The sequence below is a fragment of the Moschus berezovskii genome, chromosome 1 (genome assembly GCF_049115385.1).
Source record: "Moschus berezovskii isolate FMDL1 chromosome 1, NW_MosBer_1.0, whole genome shotgun sequence".
In the NCBI taxonomy this organism is placed as follows: Eukaryota; Metazoa; Chordata; class Mammalia; order Artiodactyla; family Moschidae; genus Moschus; species Moschus berezovskii.
This window is the reverse complement of record NC_142460.1, coordinates 139,357,932-139,370,992: the sequence shown is the minus strand read 5'-3', so window position 1 is coordinate 139,370,992 and position 13,061 is coordinate 139,357,932. Positions and strand designations below refer to the sequence as shown.

The following is a 13,061-nucleotide window of genomic DNA, read 5'->3' as shown; positions in this document are numbered from 1 at the left end:
TTTAGCAATATTGATTGTTCTCATTCATAATCATCATATATCTTTCCATATTTTTGTTTATTCTTTGATTTCTTTTCTCAATGTCTTATACTTTTCCAAGTACTAGTCCCACTATGCCTTACATTGCACACTCACTGAGTGGCCAGGCCAATTGATCTGAGCACACACTGATTGATGCCTATGAGTCTGAGCATCTAAAATGATGTCCTTTCCTTTATTTCTGATATTGGTAAGCTGCATCTTCTCTTGTTTTTGACTAGTCTGACCTGAGGCCAATTAATTTTATAGTTTCTTTTCAAGGAATAAATCTTTGGTTTTATTTATCTATTTTGACTTTATTGATTTCTGGGGTTTTGTTTGCCCTACATCTTTCCTCCATACTTTTGGTTTAATTTGATAATCTAACTGTAAATTCTTAGTGGAAGAAGCTTAATTCACTTCCCTTAGACCTTTTTTCTCTTCTAATATATGTATTTAAAGCTATGAATTTTCCGTCAGTCAATGTTTCACCTGCTCTCTACAAATTTTGATATGGTATGATTTCATTTTCAATTGCTTCAGAATGCTTTTTTTTTTTTCCAATTTGTCTAAAGTGATCTCTTCCTTGACTAACGAATTATTTAGGAGTATATTGTTTAATTTCCAAATATGTGGGGATTCCTCATAAATCATTTTTTTCAGATTTTTATTTTAATTATACAATGGACAGACAACATAGTCTGTATTATTTTAATCCTTTCTAATTGCTGATTTTTTCCCCAAATATGTCATATGGTACATCTACTTCTGCTTTTCACCTTTGACTGTGTGGATCACACCAACTGTGGAAAATTCTTAAAGAGATAGGAATACCTGACCATCTTATCTGTCTCCTGAGAAACCTGTATGCAGGTCAAGAAACAACAGTTAGAACCTTACGTGGAAAAATTGGTTTAAAATTGGGAAACGAGTGTGACAGGCTGTATATTGTTACCCTGCTTACCTAAAGTACATGCAGAGTATATCATGCAAAATGTCGGGCTGGATGTATCAGAAGCTGAACTCAAAATTTCCAGACTATTATCGATAGTCTCAGAAGTGCAGATGATACTACTGTAATGGCAGAAAGTGGAGAGGAACTAAAGAGTCTTTTGATGAAGGTGGAAGCAGAGAGTGGAAAAGCTGACTTAAAACTCAACATTCAAAAAACTAAGATCATGGCAATCTAGATCCATCACTTCTTGGCAAATAGATGGGGATAAAGTATAAGCAGTGACAGATTTTATTTTATTAAACTCCAAAATCACTGTGGATGGTGACTACAGCCATGAAATTAGAAGACACTTGTTTTTTGGAAGGAAAGCTATGACAAACCAAGACAGAGTATTAAAAAGTAAAGACATCACTTTGCCAACAAAGGTCCATATAGTCAAAGCTATGGTTTTTCCAGTAGTCATGTACAGTTGTAAAAGTTGCACCATAGCAATCTGGGCACCAAAGAATTCATGCTTTATAACTGTGGTGCTGGAGAAGACTCTTGAGACTGCCAGGAGATCAAACCAGTCAATCCTAAAGGAAATCAGTTCTGAATATTCATTGGAAGGACTGATGCTGAAGTTTAAGCTCCAACATTTTGGCCACGTGATGTGAAGAGCTACATCTTTGGAGAAGACCCTGATGCTGGGAAAGATTGAAGGCAAAAGGAGAGGAGGTGGCAGAGGATGAGATGATTGGATAGCATCACTGACTCAAAGGATATGAACTTGGGCAAATTCTTGGAGATGGTGGGCAGGGAAGCCTGGTGTGCTGCATTCCATGGGACACAAAGACACGGCTTAATAACTGGACAACAACAACAGCATCTTTGTGAAATTTCTGCATGCAATTGGAAAGAATGTGTATTCTGTTGTCACTAAGTGGAATATCTTCAATATGTCAATTAGTTCTGTTGGGTTCAGAGTGTTTTTCAAATTTTCTATATACTGACTATTTTCCTGTTTACTTGCTCTATCAATTAATGAGATAGGAGTGTCAATTGCCAACTAGCAATTTCAGATATTTCTGTTTTTCCTTTCATTTTTTTTCAGTTCTTGCTCCCTTTGTTATGAAGCTCTGTTACTGAATGCAGACACATTTTAGGATTGCTGTGTCTTCCTGGAGAACTAGGTCTTTTGTTATTCTGATTCTTGATAATAGTCAAGAATCATCTATAAGAGATATATAAAGAATCACCTTTTTAAGAGGTATAGATGATAATATAGTTGTCCCTCATTATCAGAGCTGGCAGGAGATTGGTAACAAATCAGATAACAAATCTGTGGATTTTCAGGCCCCTTATATAAAATAGTACAGAACCATGAACACAGTCAGTTGTCCTATCAGTGAATTTTAAATCCATGGTTTCAACGAACCACAGATTAAAAAAATCCCTAAAATGTGGAGGGCCAATTGTATTTTGCTTCCTTAGCATAATTGTATTAATATTAAGATTTCTTTTTTACTATCATTTTTATAAAATTAGGAGAAATGAAGGAAGGTTAAAACAATGCTTATTCCACCATTGTTTTGTGTCTGCCATTTCTTTGGAATGATATATTTGAAAATGAACATTTTTGTTCCTTAGAACCCCAATCATTCTATACCTTTGATGAAACAGGTACTGAAGTCTTTTGTGTATTGAAGTGTTAGTCTATTTCTTATTTTTATGAGTTTGTTATATATCTCCAGTCAAGAATACTGGCGTGGGTAGCCATTCCCTTCTCCAGGGGATCTTACTGACCCTGGGGTTTAAGTCAGATTGCTCACATTACAGGCAGATTTTCTACCATCTGAGATACCAGGGAAGCCAATTCTAAAGAATAGTATTTTCACAATTAAAATAATGCAAGTATCATTATTCACATTGTGGTTGTATTTTCAAATACTTTATAACTTTTTAAAAAATAAATTCTTAATCTCAACAAAACTGAAATTTTAATATATGCATCATAGCTTCTAGGGTTTTGTTTTGCTTTTAATAAGTGTGTATATATTTCGTACAATATTTCTTAAGGATTCTTTCCTCTTACTTAACCTCATGAAGTCTAGAAGTATAGGAATAGCAAATGACCTGTATTTCTCTAACACCATAATTTTGTTATTCTCTAGGTTAAGCTAATTTTATCTGACTGAAAGGCCTTCTGCTCAGTTGATTATCCAAACTCTACTTTCCCATTAAAGTTTCTCTTCAACTATAAGTCAAAAACCTTTTCCTTCCCCAGAATTTTCACAACTATTTCAAAGAATTTTAGCCATATTTTATGTTAGGATGTCCTTTTATAACAAATTTGACTCTGATTTTTCTTTTCTTTCTTTCTTTCTTTTTTTATGAGAATGAAGAGTTTGCCTGGGTCTGCAGGATACTGATAATATTTAACACAGAATAATATGTTTCATATTAATATTCAGTTCAGTTCAGTTGCTCAGTCATGTCCGACTCTCCACGACCCCATGAATCACAGCACGCCAGGCCTCCCTGTCCATCACCAACCCCCGGAGTTCATTACTATTGGGTAAATGTATAAGAAAGATTGATGTCACTGATGCTCATTCATCATATGGTAATAAAGCATCTGGGTTCATATATCTTCTGGTGGTATCATGACTGACTTTTCTGAGACTGCCTAACACTTATGAACATGTTGAAGATTAATGTGCAATTCTTGGCTCAAAAGCTTTCTTTACATTTAGAAGACACATGTATGTGAATGTGTTTCATTTTAGGCCTTGTTTGCTGAAACACTGGGGCTAAGCCACTTCATGGAAGATATCCTATTCTTTTCAAGCTTTCAATGTGTTTCACCAACATCAGATAAAAATATAACTGTGAGAGATACAACATTTAACAACATTCCTGTCAGAATGGAATGGAAGACAAAATCATTAAGAGGTGGCTTGTTTTATGTTCATGGTGGTGGCTGGTGTTTGGGTAGCAATGGTAAGGGTGATATGTTGAAAGATTTACTTCATATAATGTATATGATTACTATTATATTATGATTTAAAAATTAAATATCATGTTCCTGTTTGTGAAATTCATTTCATTCAAACAATGTGAATTAATGGAGTTTTTGAAATCTCAGTCAAAATAAAAGTTTATTAACATTTGGAATTTAAAACACTTTTGTTACAAAAATTATGAGAGCTTCTGATCCTATCACTCACAGACAGAACTTACAAGTTTTGCAGAATTAAGCTCCTTAGGAAATAAAATCTTTAATCCAATTTTCTGTTGATGGGCAGGGTTGTGTTCCCTCCCTGTTGTTTGACCTGAGGCCAAACTATTATGGAGGTGATGAAGATAATGGCAACCTCCTTTAAAAGGTCTTGTGCATGTACTGCACACTTAGTGCCCCCAACCCTGCAGCAGGCCACCACCAACCCACACTCCCACCAGAGACTCCTGGACACTCATGGGCAAGTCTGGGTCAGTCTCTTGTGGGGTCACTGATCCTTTCTCCTGGGTCCTGGTGTGCAGAAGGTTTTGTTTGTGCCCTCCAAGAGTCTGTTTCCCCTGTCCTGTGTAAGATCTCGTGGCTCTATGGTGGGGTTAATAGCGACCTCCTCCAAGAGGGCTTATGCCATATCCAGGTCTGCTGCACCCAGAGGCCCTGCCCTGTGGCAGGCCACTGCTGGCCCATACCTCTGCAGAAGACACACAAACACTCAAAGGCAGGTCTGACTCAGTCTCTGTGGGTTCTCCTGATGTGCACAAGGTTTTATTTGGGCCCTCCAAGCATCTCTGGGTAGTACAGGGTTTGATTCTAAATCCAATTTCACTCCTCCTACTGTCTTGTTGGAGCTTCTCCTTTACCCCTGGACATGGGATATCTATTTTTGGTGGGATCCAACATTCTCCTGTCGACTGTTGTTCAGCAACAAGTTGTAATTTTGGAGTTCTCACAGGAGAAGTTGAGTGTATGTCCTTCTACTCCTCCATCTTGGATATATATAACTCAACATTCAGAAAACTAAGATCGTGGTATCCAGTTCCATCACTTCATGGCAAATAGATGGGAAAACAATGGAAACAGTGGCAGACTTTATTTTTTGGGAGTTCCAAAATCACTACAGATGGTGACTGCAGCCATGAAATTAAAAGATCCTTGCTCCTTGGGAGAAAAGTTATGACCAACTGAGACAGCATATTAAAATGTAGAGTCATTACTTTGCCAACAAAGGTCCATCTACTCAAAGCTATGGTTTTTCCAGTAGTCATGTATGGATATGTGAAGTCATTAAGCCATGTCCGACTCTTTCGACCCCATGGACTGTAGCCCACCAGGCTCCTCAGTCCATGGAATTTTCCAGGCAAGAATACTGGAGTGAGTTGCCATTTCCTTCTCCAGGAGATCTTCCCAACCCAGGGACTGAATCCGGGTCTCCCACATTGCAGGCAGATGCTTTACAATTTGAGCCATATGAGAGTTGGACTATAAAGAAAGCTGAGCACTGAAGAATTGATGCTTTTGAACTGTGGTGTTTGAGACAACACTTGAGAGTCCCTTGGACTATAAGGAGATCAAACCAGTCAATCCTAAAGGAAATCAATCCTGAATATTCATTGGAAGGACTGATGCTGAAGCTGAAACTCCAATTCTTTGGCCACCTGATGTGAAGAACTGACTCATTGGAAAAGCCCTGATGCTTGGAAATATTTTAGGCAGGAGGAAAAAGGGATAACAGAGGATGAGATGGTTTGCTGGCATCACCAACTTGATGGACATAAGTTTGAGTAAGTTCCAGGAGTTGGTGATGGACAGGGAAGACTGGTGTACTACACTCCACGGGATCGCAAAGAGTCAGACATGACTGAGTGACTGAACTGAACCAAGGAAATAAAAAAGCCTTTTTGTCTTTTGAACTCACTAACACACTGCTGAAAACTTTTGATTTATTCTTCAAGACTGAATGATTATTTTCCAAGTATCCAAAGGGGCTCATATAGAAGTAGAAAAAATTCCCAGTTAGTTAAATGTTAAGGTATAGTCTACTTTCTTGAAACCATCTACTGCTTAAGAACATAGGAATAAGTAATAGGTTGTGTTTTCTCTTTTCTTTTTTTCCAAGAGAATTCTATCCCTTCCCCAGATCAAGATGTACTCCAGAAAAATAGATTAATGTTTATGTTGAAAGTAGAAATTTAGGACCATTTTTCATGTACGATAACACCATAGATAGGATTGTGGATTAAAAGTAGAAAGACTATGTTCAAGAACCAAGGTCCAAGGTATGAGAGTATTGTTTGTAAGGGTAAGACATGCCACTTTTCTTTGTTGGGTCTGTATCCTATTGTGAAGCAGGCAACCAGAAAAATCCAAACAGCTCTTCAAAATGCAGGGCCCAGAGCAGGGCTTCAGCTCCCCAAGTCAGAAGTGAATTCTGATTGCCACTGTTCTAGGTTGTGTGGGTGTTGGCATGAAACTACTTTTCAACGGTGAAGGAAAAGATGACAGTCATTCCATGACAAAGAATGGTTAGAGATATAAGAGAAAAGTAGAGAGAAAAAAATATCAGGAAAGAAGGTGGAGATAGTACCAAATGCTGAAGGAACCTTGAAATGTTAAAAAAAAACCTCATTGACAATTTCATGGATTTTATGAGGTCAGAAACTGTAGAATGGTAGGATATTAACTCAGTTATGATGGGTGAATACTGAAAGAGATAAAAGGGCAAAGTTTTACCAGCAAACAGAAGGAGGATCAGGTCTCGCCATGAGAAGGAAGAAAAAGAGGACTTCAGTGGACAGGTTGCCTCTTGGCAGAGGGAGCATAAAAAGTAATTGAGGGAGTGCTAATTAATGATTACCATGAATAGGTGATATTGTTAATCGCTATTGATAAAGAGATTGCCTCTTGGCAGAGGGAGCATAAAAAGTAATTGAAGGAGTGCTAATTAATGATTACCATGAAAGGTGATATTGTTAATCGCTATTGAAAAGGTTGTTTTTAAACAAAATTTTTTACTATGGTGGGTTTGTCTTTCAAATGGCCCCAACTGCTCAAAGCTTTAATCCTTAAACTATTTTGCTAAATTTGTACCTGCATGAGTGCCAATTCCAAAAACACACACACAAACTCACACACCTATATGTACAGACTCATAGAAAACATTTATACAAACTTGCAGTCTCTACTCAAATCCTTTCTAAATTCTACTCAGAACCAGTGGAAAGATTAATGAGAGACTTCTCCACTATATCTTAGCATATCTTTCTACCCACCTCAATTAAAGCAGATATCTTTTTGCTTGTTTTTATTATTTCCCTTATACCCTATAGATTTGAGTTCCTTAATGTTAGAAAGCATATCTTAAAACTTTAGTTCCCAGCCTGTAATCACACAGAGGCAAAATCACATAATAGGCAGCTACACAAAGTGAATTTGACTAACCCATTGAAAACTTTGGCAAATCGACAGGATAGCTGACAAGTGCAAGGATCACTGAAGGAAATGATTCACATTCTATTGAGATGAATATGTGCATTGATCACATGATCCTAGAGTTAGATTCTTTAGGTAGTATTTCAAGAAGTAATCATAAAGCCACAATAGTAAACATTATTCTTAACAATATCATTTTTCAATTCTTATAAGTGGTCCAATATTTTTTCTTTTATTCAGATTATTATACCTATGACCTTCTGTTAAGATGGACAGCGAACAGACTTGATGCAGTCATCATATCAACCAAGTAAGAGCTGTGGTCATTTGATTTTAGGTCATATGTCTTACATATCAATATACATTCAACTATAGAGTGTCTAATTATGGCCAAAATTAATCCATGCCTCTGATGACATTAACTATGGACAGAGAAACCTACTGTCAGAAGCTGTCCAGTCTAGCATCAGAGAGAAAACGCACGTACACATATTTCAAGAGGGGGCAAAAGCTAGAGAGTCAAGAAACAGTTCAAGTGAAATTAACCAACAGTATCACATGGACCTGGGCTTCCCAGATATCACTAGTGGTAAAGAATCTGCCTGTCAAGGCAGGAGACATAAGAGACCTGAGTTCACTCCCTGGAGGAGGGCATGGCAAACCTCTTCAGTATTCTTGCCTGGAGAATGCCATGTGCAGAGGAGCCTAATGGGCTACAGTCCATGGCGTTGTAAAGAGTCAGACACAACTGAAGCAACAGCATGCATGCACGTGTGCACACACACACACACACACACACACACACATATCACATGGATCTAACCACCACCAAGAAAAGAAAACAGTTAAAAAGGTTTTCCCCTAAGATTGAACCAAATTTAACATTTGAACTTTAAATTTTGATTTTATAGATGTGATATAGAGATTGTTAAATCTTATGATTAAGAAAAGCATGCTTTCCAACAAATATGTTGGTGAAAAACAAATTTTTGCTTTCAATTTTGGATCAAGAGTCCAGATCTAGTTTTAGTACGTGATTTGATGATAGCACAGGGAACTCTACTCAATATTCTTTTTTAACATATATGTGGAAAAAATCTGAATAACAATGGAGATGCACATATGTATAACTGAGCTACTTTGCTGTACACTTGAAACTAACACAACATTGTAAATCAACTATATCTCAAAAATAGAATAAAATTTAATTAAAAATAAAATAAAAATTTAAATGACCAAAATATCTCTGATTGAAGAAATATTGTTTTTCTATCTACAGCTACAGACTAGCCCCAAAGTATCATTTTCCAGTTCAATTTGAAGATGTGTACATTGCATTAAAATGGTTTTTAGACCCCCAAATTCTCGAAAGCTATGGTGTAGATCCTGAAAGAATTGGTATCTCTGGAGACAGTGCTGGAGGGAATTTAGCTGCAGCAGTGACACAGCAGGTAAATGCTCAGCATTTTCACTTGCTATGTGTTCTTTGAAGAGTGAAAAGTGGGATAGAAGATGGCAGAGGAATAGGATGGGGCAACCACTTTCTTCCCCACAAAATCAGCAAAAGAACATTTGAACGCTGAGTAAATCCCACAAAACAACTTCTGAATGCTGGCAGAGGACATCAGGCACCCAGAAAAGCAGCCCGTTGTCTGAGAAAGGAGGTAGGAAATAGTATAAAAGATAAAAAGAGAGACAAAAGAGGGAGGGACAGAGCTCCATCCCAGGAAGGGAGGCCTAAAAAAAAAAGAGAGAGAAGTTTCCAAACACCTGGAAACACTCACAGGTGAGTCTGTGGCAAGACTTGGAACCTCAGAGGACCACATAACTGGGAGAAAAAATAAATAATTAAAACACACAGACTAAGTGCCCAGAGGAAACTCTCAATGGAGAAGTGGCGCAGACGCCCGCACCCCCCACTAGCAAGCAGGGGCGGGCAGGGAGGCGCGACGGTAGTGCTTAGAGAGAGGACTGGGCCTGAAAGCCCTGAGGGCAATCTGAGGGTGCTAACAGGAGATAGCTAAGCAGACTGTGCAACTAAAAGGCGAAAAGCCTGTGAAAAGGCGTAAAGCCCCAACCTAAGACTCCTCCAGCCCTGCTCACAGAACAAAGGACTGAACAGAGCGAGCCAGCTGAGGTTGGCCCACTCCCATCCCCCGCAGAGACAGGGAGGGCGGCCAGAGCTGGAAGGGGCAACTGCGGCCCCAGAGAGGCTTCCCATACCAAGCTGCAGGCAGGCTTCATTGGTAACTGAGACTTCTTGGGTTCAGGTCGGTCAATATCCGCCTGAGAAGGTGGGCTGGTTGTACACCTAGAAAACCGAGAGGCAGGGACTGGGAAGGCGATAAGTTACAGCAACCGCTCTTGTCAAACGCCTGATCACCTGAGCTGCCCGGACCGGGGAAGACACAAAACGCAGGCCCAAACAAGTCTGCACCTTTGTGGAGTACCCGAGTACCTGAACCTGAGCCACTCAGATCTGGGAAGTGCATGCAACCTAGCTCCGGCCACGGACAGCTCCTGGCAGAGCAACCTAGAGCCTGAGCAGCATGAACAGGGAAAGCACACACGCCATGAGCGGGAGCAATCCCAGTGCAGCTGAGACACTGTGAGCACTCCCCACAGACACCAGGGATATTTGTTAGCAGCGTTCCTCCCTCCCCACAGCAGGACCGAACAGGTGAGCAGAAAAAGTGTCCACCACCGCCCCCTGGTGTCAGGATGGGAATTAGACACTGAAGAGACCAGCAAACAGAAGAGCTTTAACAGAAGGAACTGCCTTGGAAGTAGCAGATGGAGAAGTCTTGAGCCTACTGCAAGAATAAGACTGAAAACCAGAGGCAGAGGCTAAAGTTCAAATCCTGAGAACACCAGAGATCTCCTGTTCCAGGGAACATTAATTGATAGGTGTTCACCAAATGCCTCCATACATACACTGAAACCAGGCAACACCCAAGGGTCAACAAGTTTCAGAGAAAGACATACCATGCAAATTCTCCAGCAACACAGGAGACTAGTCCTGAGCTTCAATATACAGGCTGCCCAAAGCCAATCCAAACCCACTGACATCTCAAACTCATTACTGGACACTTCATTGCACTCCAGAGAGAAGAAATCCAGCTCCACCCACCAGAACACTGACACAAGCTTCCCTAACCAGGGAACCTTGACAAGTAACCCGTCCAACCCCACACACAGCGAGGAAACTACATAATAAAGAGAACTCCACAAACTGTCAGAAGACGGAAAGGCCACCCCAAGCACAGCAATATAACAAGATGAAGAGGCAGAGAAATACCCAGTAAGTAAAGGAACAGGATAAATGCCCACCAACACAAACAAAAGAGGAAGATATAGGGAACCTACCTGATAAAGAATTTCGAATTTTAATTGTGAAAATGATTCAAAATCTGGAAAGCAAAATGGAGTTACAGATAAAAAACCTGGAGAAAAGGATTGAGAAGATGCAAGAAATATTTAACAAGGAATCAAAGGAAATAAAAAAGAATCAATATACAATGAAAAATGCAATGGATGAGATCAGAAACACTCTCGAGGGATCAAACAGTAGAATAACGGAGGCAGAAGACAGGATAATCGAGCTAGAAGATAGAATTGTAGAAATAAATGTAACAGAGATGGAAAAAGAAAACGAATTAAAAGAAATAAGGACAATATTAGAGACCTCTGGGACAATGTTAAATGCCCCAACGTTCGAATCATAGGAGTCCCAGAAGAAGACAAAAAGAAAGACCATGAGAGAATACTTGAGGAGATAATAGTTGAAAATTTCACTAAAATGGGGAAGGAAATAATCACCCAAGTCCAAGAAATCCAGAGAGTCCCTAATAGGATAAACCCAAGGTGAAATACCCCAAGACACATATCAAATTAACAAATTAACAAAAATCAAAGACAAAAACAAACAAAAAAAAAGCAGCAAGGGAAAAGCAACAAATAACACACAAGGGGAATTCCCATAAGGATAACAGCTGATCTTTCAACAGAAACTCTTCAGGCCAGGAGGGAATAGCAAGTCACACTTAAAGTGATGAAAGAAAGTAACCTACAGCCCAGATTACTATACCCAGCAAGGATCTCATTCAAATATGAAGGAAAAATCAAAAGCTTTATAGACAAGCAAACGCTCAGAGAATTCAGCATCACCAAACCAGCTCTCCAACAAATGCTAAAGGATCTTCTCTAGACAGGAAACACAGAAAGGGTATATGAACTCGAACCCAAAACAATAAAGAAAATGGCAACGGGATCATACTTATCAATAATCACCTTAAACGTAAATGGGATAAATGGCCCAACCAAAAGACAAAGGCTGGCTGAATGGATACAAAAACAAGACCCCTATGTATGTTGTCTACAAGAGACCCACCTCAAAACAAGGGACACATACAGACTGAAAGTGAAGGGTTGGAAAAAGATATTCCATGCAAATAGGGACCAAAAGAAAGCAAGAGTAGCAATACTCATATCAGATAAAATAGATTTTAAAACAAAGGCTGTGAAAAGAGACAAAGAAGGAAACTACATAATGATCAAAGGATCAATCCAAGAAGAAGATATAACAATTATAAATATTTATGCACCCAACATAGGAATACTGCAGTAAGTAAGACAATTACTAACAAGTATGAAAGGGGAAATTAACAACAATGCAACAATAGTGGGAGACTTTAATACCCCACTCACACCTATGGTTAGATCAACTAAACAGAAAATTAAAAAGGAAACACAAACTTTAAATGATACAATAGACCAGTTAGACCTAATAGATCTCTATAGGACATTTCACCCCAAAACAATGAATTTCACCTTTTTCTCAAGCGCACATGGAACCTTTTCCAGGATAGATCACATCCTGAGCCATAAATCTAGCCTTGGTAAATTCAAAAAAATTGAAGTCATTCCAAGCATCTTTTCTGACCACAGTGCAGTAAGATTAGATCTCAATTACAGGAGAAAAACTATTAAAAATGCCAACATATGGAGGCTGAACAACACGCTGCTGAATAATGAACAAATCATAAAATAAATCAAAAGAGAAATCAAAATATGCATAGAAATGAATGTAAATGAAACACAACAACCCAAAACCTCTGGGACACTGTTATGACCAATCTAGATAGCATATTAAAAAGCAGAGACATTACTTTGCCAACCAAGGTCCATCTAGTCAAGGCTATGATTTTTCCCGTGGCCATGTATGGATGTGAGAGTTGGACTGTGAAGAAAGCTGATCGCCAAAGAATTGATGCTTTTGAACTGTGGTGCTGGAGAAGAGTCTTGAGAGTCCCTTGGACTGCAAGGAGAAACAACCAGTCCATTCTGGAGGAGATCAATCCTGGGTGTTCATTGGAAGGACTGATGCTAAAACTGAAACTCCAATACTTTGGCCACCTCATGTGACGAGTTGACTAACTGAAAAGAGTCTGATGCTGGGAGGGATTGGGGGTGGGAGGAGACGGGGACGACAGAGAATGAGATGGCTGGATGGCATCACCAACTCGATGTACATGAGTTTGAGTGTACTCCGGGAGTTGGTGATGGACAGGGAGGCCTGGCGTGCTGTGATTCATGGGGTCGCAAAGAGTTGGACACAACTGAGCGACTGAACTGAACTGAACTGAACTGAAGGGGAAGGTT

The 13,061-nt window shown here is 39.2% G+C and overlaps 1 pseudogene; it reads left to right on the top strand.

Moving 5' to 3' along the window:
* The window catches only part of LOC129551934 (deacylase AADAC-like), a 29,836-nt pseudogene that overhangs the window by 3,491 nt on the left and 13,284 nt on the right, over positions 1 to 13,061 (top strand).